This window comes from Balaenoptera borealis, assembly GCF_965194805.1.
Source record: "Balaenoptera borealis genome assembly, chromosome: X".
Taxonomy (NCBI): domain Eukaryota; kingdom Metazoa; phylum Chordata; class Mammalia; order Artiodactyla; family Balaenopteridae; genus Balaenoptera; species Balaenoptera borealis.
In genome coordinates, this window is record NC_138881.1 from 112,177,268 (window position 1) to 112,194,027 (window position 16,760).

Sequence of the window (16,760 nt, forward strand, 5' to 3'; positions counted from 1 at the left end):
GGTAAAGCTTCTGGCACGTTGTAGGTATTCACATTATCCTGTGAACCTTAAGACTATTTCTTTTAAAGGCCATCAAAGCCAGGTTTGTTTGTTTGTTTGTTTGTAATAAACATTAATTAGTTTTTTATTACCAACGTTTGTAGAACAGTCACTATGTTCTAATTACTGGTGACATAGTGATGAGGGCAAAATTTTTGCCCTCATGACCCTTATCCAGTTTTGTTTCGGTTGTGAGTTCATTGCCAGGTTTACCACGATGCCAGCATTGGGAACGCCAGGTTATCAAGGTTTCACATGATTCGTAAGTTTGAAGGGGGCATATGCTCTCAGAGGGTCTCCTTTAACTTCACAATCTTGGCCCCAGCTCAGTCCTCCTTCAGCCTCCCTTAAAACAGGTCCACGTGGAGGGTATAAGAGCTAAGCAGTGTTCAGTGATGGCCAGAGTCCAGCAAGAGACCTGCCACAGGCCCAGGAATTCTCAGACACCGATTTGCCTTTCCATTTCCCAGGGCTTAACCTCTGTCGTTTGGCCTCCCCAATTACAATTACATTTCCAGGCCTTTTTTTTTGGCCTTACCCTCAATTCCCAGCCTTGGTAATGGCTCGTATTTCCTGGATGTAACTACAGGAGCTCAAATTCACTTCTGAAAAAAAAGTTTTCAAACTTGAGCTTGCAGCCAGATCTACCCCAGATTTAAACTTCACAGTCATACTCACATACACTCATACCATTTCTAATTTACCATTGTAGGGAAATATCATGCTGTATTTACTTTTCTTGTTTTCTGTTTAATACTAGGCAATGAATTGACTCTTCTTCAGAGGAAAAAGGCCAATGATATCCTGACAACCGGAAACAATGCCAGTCCCTCAGCTGATAGTCTGCATGTGGAGGAACAACATTTACCCCGCAGATGGAAGGGAAAGTTCATCTTCCTCGGCATAACTGCTCCTATGGCAAAAAGGTCATTTAATCCCATGCAAGCAGCTAGATAAGATGAAAATATAAAGCAGGATTCTGTGCTTCTAAATCACCTGGGGTTTATCAGATGCCCCTACACCACTCAAGGATCGGAAAGCCTGGGACAGTTAAACAGACACATCAAAGAATGAAGGATGGATTTGCCTATTGTCCTTTTGTATATTTTCACAGAGGTGATTTAGTTCTTAACTCTAAAATGAGGAGAACAACAGGTTATCTTTCTATGAACAGTTGCGTTCACAACTGAAGCAGCCATGATTCTGAAATCCAGGGAGAAGTTCTCTCTCACTTTACTTTTGCTGCAAATAGAACTTGTAATATTACTGATTACTTTAACACATTCATAGTGTCATTAATACTAAAAAAAAAATTTAAGCCTGCCGAGTTTCCTTATCCCTATGCTAATATTACTGTGGATTCTCAAAACTGAGGCAATATATCCATTCATACCATTTTTCTGTAGAATTTGATCTTCGGGGGTGTTTGAATCCAACAAACAGGGATTAAAGTAACGTTAACACACAGTGCAATTGTGTGACCTGACAACAAACCTCTTGATCTGAGAAGGAAGGGTCAAGTTTTCCGGACTACCTGATAATCCCAGTTAAATTGTCTCCTTTTAGAATCTCTTACATTTGTTTAAGACTTCATTCTTCTTACAAAGGGCTTCCCCATACCTTATTTGGATTGTTCTTCCCAACAGCCCTCTGAGATAGACCAGGCATGCAAATATTATTACCCCCATAACATTGATGAGAAAACCTCTGAGATTCAGAGAGTAAAGTGATGTTCCCAAGGTCACACAGCAGGTCAGCAATGAAGACAGGACCATAACCCAAGTCATACACCTCCAATACCTCCCAAACTAAAAAATCCCAACAAGCCATGTGGCAGTGGTTTAAAACCTAAATGTCATAGGCAAAAACTTTTGAATGTTATCCAGATGTCTCTGAAAGCCTCACGGGAATCAATACTCACCTTAAAGAGCCAGGCATGAAAAATGACATGTTATGAAAAACATGCCAATTTGGGATTTACTAGATGAGAGAGTAAAGTTGGGGACAACAGAGGCAGGGCCAGGTTTCAAACAGAATATTTCTTGTGCTCTTCGATTCACTGCAAGCAATGACCTTTGCACAAGATAGAAAAGGTACAATGCTGGCAGTAGAAAAGTGAGTTTGTGTCATATAATTCACTCAAAATTTGTGAAAAAACTGGAAGACATTTTGGAAATCACCCCTGCAGTTTGATTTTTTTTTTTAATGTTTATTTATTTATTTATTTAGGCTGTGCCAGGTCTTAGTTGCGGCGTGCAGTCTTCTTAGTTGCGGCATGCGGACTCTGAGTTGCAGCACGCATCAGGGATCTAGTTCCCTGACCAGGGATCAAACCCGGGCCCCCTGCATTGCGAGTGCAGAGTCTTACCCACTGGACCACTAGGGAAGTCCCTGCAGTTTGATTTTAAATGTTTGGAGAACCTTTTCTTCCTTGTAAGTGAAAAACCTAAGATGGTTCAGGGGAAGTCTCTCTGTTCTACTTTCATCATGTTATCAGTAAGGTAAATGAAGAAATCAAATTAAGTCCACATGAAGTAGCCTTTGAAAGCATCTGAATTGCACTTCCTCATGCCAGCAGAATTTGACAGCTAATTATGGGGACCATAGATGATACAAAACTCAGAATTTCTCAAAATGTAGTAGTAACGCCTGGGTAGGGAGGACTGGTTCATTACAGGAAATTCACAGCTTCCCTCAGGAAAAGTGGTTCCATGGGTCAGAGTCAGGCCTCATGCTTGGAATTAGGGGGTTCAGGTCTGACTGAAGCCCTCTTCTTCCTGCCTTGCTTTTACAGACTGAGAGGAGCACTAAGTCCCTCAAAGGAGAGCTCCCCACAGGAAGGAAAAGTTAGCCTAAGAGGGAGCTAAACCAATGATGCTGAGTTGCCAGAATCCCTCCACAGGCCACCCAAGCAGTGAAGAAATTCATGGAGAGAAAGAAAGAAAGAAAAGACCCACAGCCGTGAGCAGAGCCAGCTGGGAGGGATGTTATTACTTTATTTCTGTTTTCTTAACTATGTGTGTGTGCATGTGTGTGTGTGCACGTGTGCGTGTGCATGTGTGTTGAGGAGGAGGGAGGATTGATTGCAGAAAACGTCTGGATCCACAGCACTCAAGATGGAAACTTTTGTTGATATAACTTCTCCTAACGTTCCTACACCTTCCTTCCCTTCTCCTCCATTTCCCCAGTGGCTATCAAGAGCTGTATATATCTGACCACAAAACCCAGTCAGTTCAAGTCAAAAATGCAGCCAGCCATCTGGATTGACTCAAACTCTGTCTACACACACCAATTGGCTTGGGGGTAAAAAAATGTAATTCAGTGGAACAACTGGTTATTTTTAAAACAACGAGTTGAATTCAGACAACCATCCAATTAGTTGATTTCAAAATGCCTGTTTGGCGACATGAAAAGGGTTATTTTCAAAGGGCTTGTGTGTGCATAAACAACCTGAATGCTATTAAATTGACGAGCTATTTTGGAATCAAGTAGATAAGGCCAAAGCGGCTGGACTGTTTATAAAGGGGAAACAACGTGTTAGGGTAGCAGAGTCCGTCAAGCACTCCAGAGGGTGACACCTTCTGTTGGAAGGATGAAGTCTTTCACTTGACAGCAGCATAACCATACCCCTCTTTGTAGAGGCAAGCACCTCATTCTTTTTTTAGGGAAACCTCCTGTGTGCCTTCTTCCTGGACGTGCCATGCTAGCCAGAAGGCCAAAGATTCAAATAGACCCTCAAAGGCAAATGCGCTTCGGTTAGCTATTGCCTCATAACACATTTCCTAACGCACACAGAGATGTTAACTCGATTCTCTCTCCCCTGTTACGGGTTTCAGTCTCACTACATACAGCAAGGAAGCCTCGTCTGAGCCATTTGACCCGATTCATGAAGAGCTGGGCCAGTTTAAACGGCACAGCTGTATCTCCCTGAGCTTTTCTCCCCCCTGAAATGTGAAAGTTCTTTCCCCGTGTTACATGGCTAAGAAATGATTTAAGAAAAAAAGGGGGGACGAAGGTCTCCTCCTGAAGAGAATTTTATTTGCACTCCCCATGCTTTGTCATAAAGGGCATTCAACTGTGTTAATCATATAAGAAGTTTTAGAGAAGCTCTCTTTTTCACATTAGGCTTAAAACATCACCCCTGAGGGGGTGCTGATGGCCCCCTTAGAAAAGATTTCTTTTACATCTAAGACAAAAAGGACTTCAGCAAACATTTGGAGTTAAATGAGTGGTGCCTAAGTGCTGACTCTCCATCCCCAGTGACAAGCATTTACTAAGTGAAACTTTTGTTACTGCGAATGTCTTACTTGGGTGTGTCTTAATCCCGAATGTTGTGGAGGTTTTGTTTTAGTGTGTGTGTGTGTGTGTGTGTGTGTGTGTGTGTGTGTGTGTGTGTGTGTATGTGTGTTTTTTTAAAAACATTTATTTTATCAGAAAGGATTCTCACAATGGAAGCATTCACTGCCATGGCTGTGGCTGAGTCTTTACGTTTAAGACTGGTTAAGCTGCCCCAGGTAGAAGTGTTTGCACAGCTACAGAAGTATAGAATCACAGCCCCCGAGTTGGAAGGGGGCCCATTAAGGCAGTCCTTGCCTTCAGGCATCCAGGCCAGAGGAATAGCCACCCTTCTCTTTAAGATCTCCAAAGACAAAAACTCCACATGTCGTTCTTTTATTATAAGAAGTGTGAACTGTAAAACATATTTACAAGGGAATGATATTATAATCCATCTTTAAATTATTTCCTTTTTTAAACATTTGCTTTCCCAAGCTTTAAAAAATTAATACAGTAAAGTTTCCTTTCTCCTGTGACAAAAATCCATTCAATAGAAGCATTTCTCCTCTTTTTGAGGATCCACATGGGACATTTCTCTCAGGAAATTCTACCAGAAATCGTTATGTTTCTCCTAAAAAGCAGGTTTGCTTTTATCTTATAGATGCTCTGAATCAAGAGATGTTTCCTTTCTCCCTTTGACCGTTGGAAAGCTTAGAGCCAAATGTGTAATCGATGAACAGGACCCTATCCCAGCTTCACCCATTTTACTTCCCTTATTTTTTCTTCATCCAAATTTCTTCACTTAGTTGTGTTTTTTGTTGCTGTTTCTGGGCTTTTTGGATTGGTCTGTTTTGATGTGTGTAAGCAGTTTCGTGAAACAATTAAGATCAGCAGAGGCTCTGGATCCCAGCTCCACCTTTTCCTAGTTTAACCTCTCTGAGTCTCAGTTTCCTCATCTGTAAAATGGAGATAACAATTCTACTTTCTACCTCAGGGGGTCGTTGTGGGCATCAAATAATAAAATACACGAATAGTGCCAAGCTGATAGAAAGCACTTTCATTATTAATATTATAACCGTGCTACCTTAAATCATTTTGGGAGCAAGCAGGGCAAAAAAATAATTACTTATTCCCCAAATCAAAATTTCAGTCTTTTATCCCGCTTCTCCTTCTGTCTTTTGTATGAGTTTGTCTTTCAAGTGAAATCATTTGATGTTTCACATTTTGATGGAAACTCCTTCTACTACCTTACAGGAGAGTGCTTCCCAAACTTGCTTGATCTTAAGAATCAGCAGAAGTATTTATTAAAAATACAGATTCCTGGGCTTCCCTGGTGGCAGAGTGGTTGAGAGTCCACCTGCCAATGCAGGGGACACGGGTTCGAGCCCTGGTCCGGGAAGATCCCACATGCCATGGAGCAACTAAGCTCATGCGCCACAGCTACTGAGCCTGCACTCTAGAGCCTGCGGGCCACAATTACTGAGCCCTTGTGCCACAACTATAGAAGCCCACACGCCTAGAGCCCGTGCTCCGCAACAAGAGAAGCCACCACAATGAGAAGCCTGCGCACCACAACAAAGAGTAACCCCACTCACCACCACTAGAGAAAGCCCACGCACAGCAATGAAGACCCAATGCAGCCAAAAGTAAACTAAATAAAATAAATTTAAAAAAAAATACAGATTCCTGCTCTTGGACACCTAAAATTATTGCGTGAACGAGCAGTCCAAGCTCCGATGTTTCTGGGATTGACGTGTTCTGTATTGGCTTTGATCATCAGCTTTTTGTGCAGTATATGCCACATTGTCTACACTTTTCTCCAAGAATCTAATCACAAACTTCCAAACTTGTTTTCTATGTAGTGAGTGCCCCACTAACTTTTTTTTTTTGGTTTTCGTATTTTTCCTTCAGTGACTTTTTGCACCACTTATTTTTATTCTTTTACTTCCGGTCCTGCCACATGTTCGAGCCTATCTTTTTCCAACTCCTGTTGCCCCTTCTTCGTAATAGCACGTCCTTCCCTACCCGTCACCCGCAACACTCCTTTGGGTGAAGTATATCAGAGCTACGGTTGTTTGTTTGTATCTTTTTGTGACTGAAGGTATATGGACATTACCAGAAAAACAGTTACTCGGTAACCATTCCAACCCCTTCTTTGGGGAGAAAAACATCTGCTGCCTTCTTTTATTTTATTGGCCTGATTGATGGCTCTACAACACAGCGAAGAAGCAGCTCCACCCACCACAAGCTCTTCATCCTGCTGGGGAAGCCATACATAGTTGAGAGACCAAAAAGTGCAAGGAAAAAAAAAAGATTGTATCCGCCTTCCTCTGTTTTCCATGGATAAATGCCAAATCCCTCATACTTAAACTTTTCCCCCTTCCTTTACTTTGCCTCCCAGTTTTCCTTTGAATGAATGAATAAATTGTCCACCCCTCCAAATCTTCTCAATAATCTACCTCTATAGCTCATTCCAGTGTTTAATCACCTTGACGAAAGAAAGGAAGGAAGGAAGGAAGGAAGGAAGGAAGGAAGGAAGGAAGGAAGGAAGAAAGAAAGAAAGAAAGAAAGAAAGAGAAAGTCTTGCTTACTAAAATCCTAAAAATCTCTCCTGCTTTATCTTAAGACTATTTGGGCTGTTTCCCCTTGTTACATGTGTGTTGCTAGGATAGTACAAGTATTTTCAAGATGAATTCTCTGCCAAAAGATCTTGCCACTGAGTCATCACCAACCTCATCTTTTTAAAAACATGAGCAAGTCTCAGCAGCGCTTCATTCACGTTAGTAAACATTACCTAGGGAAAGAAAGAACAGCCTTCAAGAACATGACATCATCATTAAAAATAAATGTTTACTGAGTCCCTACTCAGTGCATAGTACTGTTAGCCCTACAGATATAATAAGCACCTGCGTTAGGCACACCTGCACACACACGTACGCCGGTGTGCTAAATCCAGAGAAGTGGCCCACACTAGAAGGATTATTGGAATTCCAAGGAAGGAGCAGTTCTGCCCAAAGGGCCCCGGTGGTCACAAAAGGTAAGACTCCAAGCCCTGAAGAAAGAGTAGCAGAGAGCCTGAAAGAATTAATGTGAACAAAGACCAGGAAACAGGAATGAAAATAGTTTGGGGGGAAACAATTAGGAGACCGTTTGACGGGAGCAGACAGCTTCTGTAGACTGGAAGACGAGTGGGAGATAATAATGGAGCGGTAGACCTTAGTCTGCTTATAGAGGGCCTTGAATGCTAGGCTAATTAGTGTAGCCTTATCCTATAAGCAATAAGGAGCGCCACCGTCACAGATAAAAGAAAGCAGGAGAACACTGGGGCTTCTGGGTACCTTAAAGGAAAGGAAGCAGGGACACTGATTACAAGAACTTTGTGAAATGGCTTGAGTTTGCATAACTGTTCTCCGTATTGGTGACTTTCTTATTCCCTTGAAGTAGCAACACTGTTTGGGAGGGCAGCAAGAAGAGGATAAGGGGAGAGATTACAGCCGACCCCCAAAGGAAGTGAAAAGGACCCTAAGAAATGGAATAAGTGGTGGTGGTGGTTTTAAAAGTAGAAAAATAGACAAGGAAAATCTCCGAGGCTCACAGAAGGGATAAGAAATGCTGCATATTTGGAACCAGCAGAGGACTGCAAAATGCCTTTGAGGGCTTTGTAAGGAACCCTAGGTATTTTCCTACCAGCCAAACTTTTTCAATAGTATATCTCATGCTAATTTAGGGAAGGGGACTTAAATTGGCATTGTTAAATGAATGCACCATTTTGTGAACCCCAGAGAACTCCGAGAATATTCTGTAAATACTACCTTGTTGAACTAAGTGGGATTGACTAGGTATGAGGTAACATCTTAAGCCCCCTAATTTGAAAGCACTGCTTGGGCCATAGTGGCTCCCCATTTCCTCACTCAGATTTGATGCAAACGTGAAATGAAATTCTTTTCAGTCAAGAGTTGACTGTGCCCTGCTAAGATAAGCAGTTGATTTGGATAATCAAGTACTGCTCTCTGCTCTCTTCCTAATTCAATATGGCTTCAGTATTGCGAATGGGCAGTTGTCTGTCCAGGACCACTTGGAAAAAGCTTCTGTCTCCACTGATCTTCATTTCCAGCTGAGCTGCTCTCTCTCGGTTCTAAATGCACCCCTTCCCCCTTTGCAAGTAGGGGATCACCAATGTTTACCTGACAGGGCACAAAGTGATTGGGAAAGACCCTGTTACCTCCTTCCATCCACTCTGCCCATTAGTCAAGAAGACAGGAAACACTGCTTTCCTCACTGACTTTCATGACCATTTTGCACCGGGTACATGCTAGATATTCAATGGAATTTGCTGAACAAATGAATGAATGAATGCCGGGCACTATCCTCGGTTCTGGGCATTCAGCAGTAAAGGAGGAGAAAACATACAAAAATCCCCACTTTTATGGAGATTATATTGTAGTGAGAGAAAAGAAGGAACCATAAGGTTCCAAGTTATATCAGACACAGCACTGAGCACATGGTAAGAACCCAATAGATATGTGGTGAAATGGGACACTCTAATATAATAATGCATCTACTTTATGTTTCTCTGCCTCCTCAGTCTCATTAAAAAACTTATTATCCGGGGCTTCCCTGGTGGCGCAGTGGTTAAGAATCCGCCTGCCAATGCAGGGCACACGGGTTCGAGCCCTGGTCTGGGAAGATCCCACATGCCGCGGAGCAACTAGGCCCGTGAGCCACAACTACTGAGCCTGCGCGTCTGGAGCCTGTGCTCCGCAACAAGAGAGGCCACGACGGTGAAAGGCCCACACACCACGATGAAGAGTGGCCCCCGCTCTCCGCAACTGGAGAAAGCCCTCACACAGAAACGAAGACCCAACACAGACAAAAATAAATAAATAAAATAAAGAATTATTAAAAAAAAACCTTATTATCCTCAAAAAGTTAAGAATATAATTACCATATGATCCAGTAATTCCTTTCCTAGGTATATGTCCAAGAGAATTGAAAGCAGAAGCTTTAACAGCTGTTTGTATACTAATGTTCATAGCAGCATTTATGCATACAAATAGAATATTATTCAGCCTTTAAAAGGAAGGAAATTCTGACACATGCTACAACTGGATAGACCTTGAGGGCATTATGCTAAATGAATTAAGCCAGCCACAAAAAGACAAATACTGTATGATCTCACCTAAATAAGGTGTCTAGAGTAGTGACGTTCATAGAGACAGAAAGTAGAATGGTTGGTTGCCAGGGGCTGGGAAGAGGGAGGAATGGAGAGTTTACCACATAATAGGTATAGAGTTTCAGTTTTACAGGATGAAAAAGTTCTGGAGATCTGTTGCCCAACAATGTGAAAATACTTACTACTACTGAGCTGTACACGTAAAAATGATTATGACGGTAAATTTTATGTTACGTGTATTTTACCACAATTAAAAAAAATTTAAGCACTTATTAAACCTCTTTTTGTGAGAATTGTTCAAAGATTAACAAACCCAAACCCTTTGCTGGAGTTTACATTGTAATACAGACCCTTCATGATGTGGCCAGGCGTGTCAAGGCCATACAGACAAGAGAACACAAACATTCAGCCCAGATATGGAGAGGCAGCTGGATATTTACATTACCTAACAGAGCAAAGGTGAGTGCATTTTGGGATGGAAGGACGGCAGGCTGTCCACACAGCGTGATTTGACTAGATGCTGCTCGTGATCCATTTCTCAAAAATCTATCAACGCCACTGCTTGTCATACAGTCCAAAATTATAGTCCTTTCTTTCGAATCTTGAAGGGTTAGGATCTTCCACAATTCCTAATGAGTAGGCAAATAACCCAAGAAGGGACAAGACTGGTTTTCAGCTAACAGTTTGCTTCTTGTTTTTTATTACAGGGCTCCAGGATGAGAGAGGAAGAAGTGGGGGAGGAAAGGAGATGGGTGGGCAACCAGATCAACTTCCCACTTTCACACTCAAGTGGAGGAGGCAGGGAGGCAAATCCACATTCACAGAGGCTTACAGGGGCTGTTCTCCCCTCGAATAATGGAGAGTAAAGGAAAACCATTTCTAAACAGTAGCACTGACCAGCTTCCAGAGGTAGTGATCTCCATTCCTGCTACCAGAAGTGCTCTAGCAGACGCGGGGGTGGGGAAGGGGTATTTCTCCTAACTCTACATTCTATGCCTCTCTTAACAGAGACAGGTGGGTGAACCTCCTTTACTTCACCCCACAAGCACAGTCACACCTCAGTCCCTCAGGGGACACCAACTGTGTGTGAGAGATTCTAGAGACAGATGGATCTCTTTGCATTCTCCCTGAGCAAGAAGTTTGCTGGGCAGGATTCTTTAAACCACATCGCAAATGCATTTTTATCTCCGTAAAGGAAAAAACTGTTTTTAAGGACTTCAGCACATTGTTTATGAGTCAATGGAAACTGCTAATAACAAATGGGTCTTATCTATTCACGAAAGCAAGTCTCTGAGAATCTCTCTTGGGAACCACTGTGAACAGTTAGTTTGAGTTATTGTACACATAGACTTCAACTAATAAAAGGGCATGTTTTAAAACATTCCAGAATTCCAACCTGTCACTAATTCACATTGGTCTGCTTGCCTCCACCCCCATTAGTCCAAATAGATGAGATTTTGCTGAGGCAGATTTTCAAGTAGTTTGCAAGTGGTAAAGAAAAAGAAGGGATTTCTCTCACCCTCTCTCTTAATTTGAGACACATTGTTTGACATCTCACTATTAGGATCAATAGGTGACAATTTTTCCCAACTTGTTATTTACCTTGGTTCTCACTAGAAAGTTGCGTTACAGCAAGAATGGGCACTGACGTTCTTGCAGAGTGCCAAACAGATTTTTCTTTGACTGACTCTCTTTTGGTTTCACGACAGTTATAAAGCTAATGTCAAATTAAATTAGCTTTCATTCATTTGTAAACATGAAGCCCAAATGCTCATCAATAAGATAACTTAGAGGTATCCTAGAGGATGCTCTGGCCAGTCACTCTCTTTGAAACATCTCTTTGGATTGCAATGATACCTGTGATGTGTTATTTTTGAATATTTTCTAAGATCACCAAGCTATAAATGCATGCTCAGAAAAAAGTTAACCATAAGCTATTTAACAGACATGTAGAAAGAGAATATTTAAATGAGAATTTCATTTTTCTAATCCGATAAAGAGCACTTCATCTCTAAAGAATGTGGAAGCCCATCATGCCAAGGGTTCTAGTCTTTATGCAGTAGTTGGAGTTTCCCAAGAAGACATCAAGCCAGGTTCAGAAGCTTTAAATAGGTCTCTGGTTCTGATTCTCTTCAATAGAAAAGGAGAGTCAAGACTTGGTGATAGGAGCTTACCTGGCGAGCAGCAGGTGAGAAATGTGACTGAGGGTCTGAGGCAGTTTGGTGCTAAGACGAAAGTACTCTGAACTGGGATTTGTAGCCCAAATACTTTATCACCCTTCACCTCCCAGCATGCACCTCATGAAATAAGCTTTAAAAGCTTACGAGGCAGGCAGCTTATAACAACAAAGGGATTCCCCTTCCAAGAAGTTTCCGGTCTGAGATGGCACACGTAGTACAGAAATATCCCATTGTTAACCGACGTAATATATGCACTAACTGAGGGATAGAAGAGCATAGGCATTTTAGCTTCAAAGGCAGAGTCAACGAATTTGAGATGCACAATCTTACAATTAAGACTTCAAAACCAATTTTCAAAGTACAAGTAGGTACAAGCCAGTAGAAGAGGGCTAAAGTAAATGCAGGATCAGTGATGCTGTGGCCAAAGCAGGTGGAAGCGAATCTTAGGGAGGCGCTTTTCTTATTTAAAAGGTGCTTTTTGCTACCTCGTCTATGAGGTCTTTCCTGTCCCTCACTCTTTCCCTGGCTACACTGGGCCACTCTTTCCTTTTGGTCTCTCTGTACACACTCCACCACATCACCCATAACAACTTACGGCATTTCTGTTTCCATGTCTGTGTCCCCACTGGACTTTAAGTACTTTGAAGACAAAGTCTTCTTATTCTTTTATGTGTCTTCATCACCCTAGCTCAGTACCTAGTACATAGTAGGTGCTCAACACTTTTTTTGAATGGATGATATCCCATAATACCCTGTGATGAAAAGAACCACAGCTAAATAAAAGTTCCTGTTAAACTTATGTCAAGCCAATTTAGGGCTCCACGGAAGAAAGAGAACTGTAAATTCCCAGCTCCTAAATCAAAGGTTGAAAGCTTGCTCCTCCCTAGCCATAGCTCCTTGATATGGCTCCTGATTAATAATCTGTTACATCCTCAAAAGGGGTCATTTTAAGGTAACACAGAGGAGCTCCCATGACCTATTGACCTTTTATATCACCAAAAAGGAGCTAACTTTGGGTCAAAGGATGGCAGAATACTTTGCTGTGATTCACATATTACCCAGAAACCTTTGGCTTCCTGGAATTCATAATAAAAATTCCAAATCCCCAGCAATAACTTTCAAACCCCACAATTCTTGCTAACACAGCAGAGTAACACTTGGATTCTATGCCAGGCCTCCTGACCTTTTGTTAATTGCAAAATAAACAGATCTCCAGTTTAGAGGGGCCTTCTCCTTTTATGGGCTCCCTGCAGCGTAGGCACTGCTTGAATGGTATTTATTTCGGCCATATTTGCTTTCCAACACTTGTTCAGAGCAAGAGGCAGGTGTCTGGGAGTGGAAGGAATAGGGATTGGAACAAGAAGAGAGAAGCAGGCGCCCTGAAAGTGCGGAAAGTGCCCAACTTATTCTTCAGAAGAGGCTGAGGTCCTAGAAGGATGTATGGAAATGAAATTTTATTTTAAAAATCTTCAACAAGTGTATCTGAGCCCCTACTCTTGTGTCTTCCCCTTCTCTTACAGAGCTCACTATGACAGAAGCAAAACAAAAAGCTGGGGGAGCCAAGAGGAGAGATAACTCTTCTCCTCTGGCCAGTGCTAGTGACTGGCATAGAAATGTGTTAGGGAATGGCTGCGGTGGCATCATGAAGACTGGCCACAGGTCGTGGATCTCCTCAGTTTTGCGGATTCAGAAACTTAATTTTATGTGTTGCTCTAGGGCTAATCAAGCTCCAAGGGACTGATCCATGATAAACCAGAAAGTCAAATATTGATATAAATGATAAACTAAAATTACTTTACTATGTATTTACTATATGCCAAGAAATGTTCTAAGTGCTCTATATTGAATTATCTCATTTAACACTCATAGCAACACTACGAGAAAAGTACTATCACCACCTTCATTTTTAAAGTAAATAAACAAAGATTCAGAAAGGTTAAGACTTGCCCAAGCTGGTCAAGTTAGGATTCTTATAAAAGTCTGTCTTATTCTAATGCCCATGTTGTTAACCTTACACACACAGTCACTCATTATTTTATACTGAAAAATAGTACTTGTTGGCTACTTTGTGCATTCTCTCCCTAAGAAGGAAGATAATGAAAACCGAGTTAAGTCCTGAAGATTGTTTGGTAAGTGTCAAAATCAGAACAAGGAGCTCAATAAATACCTTACGTGGATGACTAGTTAAGAGTCTCAAACTATGCCAGCCTAGTGAATTAGACTCCTTCACCCCTGCTCAATAGATTCCAGACCTTAAATCAATCAATCAGGACACTCTCCTCCAAAACGTCAATGATTAAGACCAACTCTGCCTTGCTGCTTTTTCTGTCCTTAAATACCCGTATTTGGGCCCTATCTTTAACCTCAGTCAGTGACTAGGGTCTTAGATACTATCCTTGCTCAATTTCTGCCAACCTTTTTCTGAGAGCTGGATCCTGCTCTCCCTAAATCCTATGCCTCCACCATAAGGCTGCTCCTTTTACCAGATTGGCCCTTCGAGAACTCCTGATGACCAGAATTATACCTGAGTCAGCTATTTCCTTTGGACCACCCAGCTATCCTGACAAAAGTTCATTAATTTGTTCATTTAACTAATCTTTACTGTGTGCCTGCCATTTGCCAAGCACTGTGCTAGGGGCTTGAGGGACCAAAAGGAGGGACATCTTATGCCATCATGATGCTGATGTCTTGGGCTTGGGATATAGTACAAGAATCACCCAGGTTTATCAGTTAAGGTCTGGGCAGGAAACAGATGACATACTCAAATTGAGTACTGTAGGGAGAATTTCATAAAGGGGATATTTATAAAGCTGTGAGTAGAGTGTAGGAACCTCACAAGAGACAGAGTAGTACCCAGGAAATAGTAATAGCAGGGAGCTATCATTCACCCAAAGGGCCAAGGAGAGGGAACAGCGTGAAGAGTGTGGTTTTATAGGAGCTGTGGCCTTCAGGAGAGGGAAGCAGCTGCTGCCAGAACTCAACCCATCAAGAGAGAGCCTAGGGAATAAATACTCCAACTTCACTCTCCTTCCACCCTCCAATCTCCAGTTGGTGCCAAACACAACCAGAAGTCAGGAGGCAAGGGAGCCCATTAATGCAATCCAGATGGGTCAGCCTCCTGTGGCACAGAGTAGGGTGAAGGGCAGATCTGGATATCTAGTAACACTATGCAACTTGATTATTTCCTCCCTAGCCCCAATCTGCTCCTGAGAGCAGATTCCTTCCACTCCCTCCTTCCTGCTTACTCCATACGCCAGAGAGCACTTCTTACCATGCCACGTGAGACACCCAGTCTTACATTAAGTGAGTTTCCCAAAGACTCCATGACTATTTAGTGACAAAATCAGATCACAGACCTGAACTACTCACAATCCAATGTGTTTCCTTCTACAGTACCTCATTCTCTGCTAATATCGTGATGATGATGATAGCTGTCATTTTTTGAACCCTTATGATGTGCCAGGAACTCTGGTCTTTTACATAGAATGCCTTGCTCTGAAAATAGTGTGGAGTCCATAGGTGTCTAATCTCGGGCAGGAAAAAAACCTGACTTCCAGTGGACAAGTGAGAATAAACACCAACTTCTTACCTTTACAGATAGTGGAACATTTTTATGGGTACCATTTCCATTCTGCCTCTGTCACCCTTCAATTGCTGTGTACCAGATGCAAAGAGGATGTGGTTAACACATTCTAATTATGGGCTCTAGGAAGAGAGCTGCTTTTATGGAATGCACTCCCGCTGCCGCTTTGGCTTCTGTTGCAGAGGCTGCTGAGTGTGCTAAATGCTCTCTCCAAATGCCCAAGGGGCACCCGCAGGATTTGAACATGCAAACAGAGGAGCTTAACTACGGATACTGAGAACTAGAATGATTCCATTTATAGCCTTAAAGTCCTGAAAGGCAAGGTTAAGTGTTTAAGGGAAAACTCCAATTGCACCTAAGGGTCAAGACAGTTTCATCAATGATTTGATATATCCATCTAGTTCAGTTCCCCAAAAGTTACAGAATCTGTAAAGGAATCCAATCTCTACTTACTAGACCTTCCTGGGGGAGTGGGTGCAGGGGTGGGGAGGTAGGCTGAACATAAGCCCAGTAGGAATTCCCCCATACACGCAGAGCAGCTAATCTTTGTTCACCAAATGTTTACCCAAGAGTATGTAAACTCCACCAGGTCAGGGATTTTTGTCTTGCCACCCCTTTCCATTGCAGTATCTCTAGCACCCAGCATGGTGCCTGATGTATAGTAGGTGCTCAATAAATATTTGTTAAATTAAAGAAGCTGAAGGTTTTTTCTGCCGCCCAAAGACTCCATAATAACTCCCAAGGTTATGTCAGTTGGAAATTGCTCTGGGCATCTGGAGGATACTGTCCCTCCCATTCTCTCATATACTGGAGTTTAACACTTAACCTTTGCCATAGCATTTTTTCCAATCGTGGTCAAAATAAGTCTTTTAGTAGCATTAGTTCAGCCCAAAGCTACTCAAATAAGTCGAGTGAATATCATTAGACCCACTTGAAAAAATTTAACGATTTACTCCCTTGTTTTGGATATCTTGGTGTTGTAGTTGAGTTTGAGAGACTCTTAGAAAAGAGATAACAGGCCAAACCTCACTTGACACCCAGTACCATAGTTAATGTTAACTGTTTCTGCACTAGTGAGCTTTTCATTATTCAATTGCTGCCCCAGCTCCAGAGATGTGGGGCAACTGACAAGATGGGTAATGAGCTTTCATTTTCTTTATACAAAGCCAGTTAAGGAAGTGGGTGGTCTCCACTTATTTTGCACTTACTCCAGCTTATTCAGATCAGTAACCTTCTTTCTTCCTTTCAGATACATTCTTTCCTATGGCTGGAGACTCCGGGCCAGAAACAGAGCAAGTTTAGCTGCATTTATACTCTGTGTATTGCTCAGGGGAAGGACATGCCTGTTACACCAAGGATTTGCAAGACGGTCAATTTACTTCAAGCAAATCAAACCAGACTGGGAAGCACTCTAACTTTCGAATAGATTTTATTTCCAGACCCTTAACTGAGATCCCCAAGGTGGTCTACTTAGACTAACTAGATTTCAGTCACACATGTATAACCTGCT

General features: G+C 42.1%; 1 long non-coding RNA gene across 1 annotated transcript; it reads right to left on the reverse strand.

The window, feature by feature from the left end:
• Positions 1-4,424: 4,424 nt before the first annotated feature.
• LOC309621060 lies at positions 4,425-11,603 on the reverse strand. Its single transcript, XR_014239753.1, has 2 exons — positions 9,226-11,603; positions 4,425-8,912 (listed from the first exon to the last, which is right to left on the reverse strand). It is a non-coding gene; the product is annotated as an uncharacterized lncRNA (long non-coding RNA).
• Positions 11,604-16,760: the final 5,157 nt, after the last annotated feature.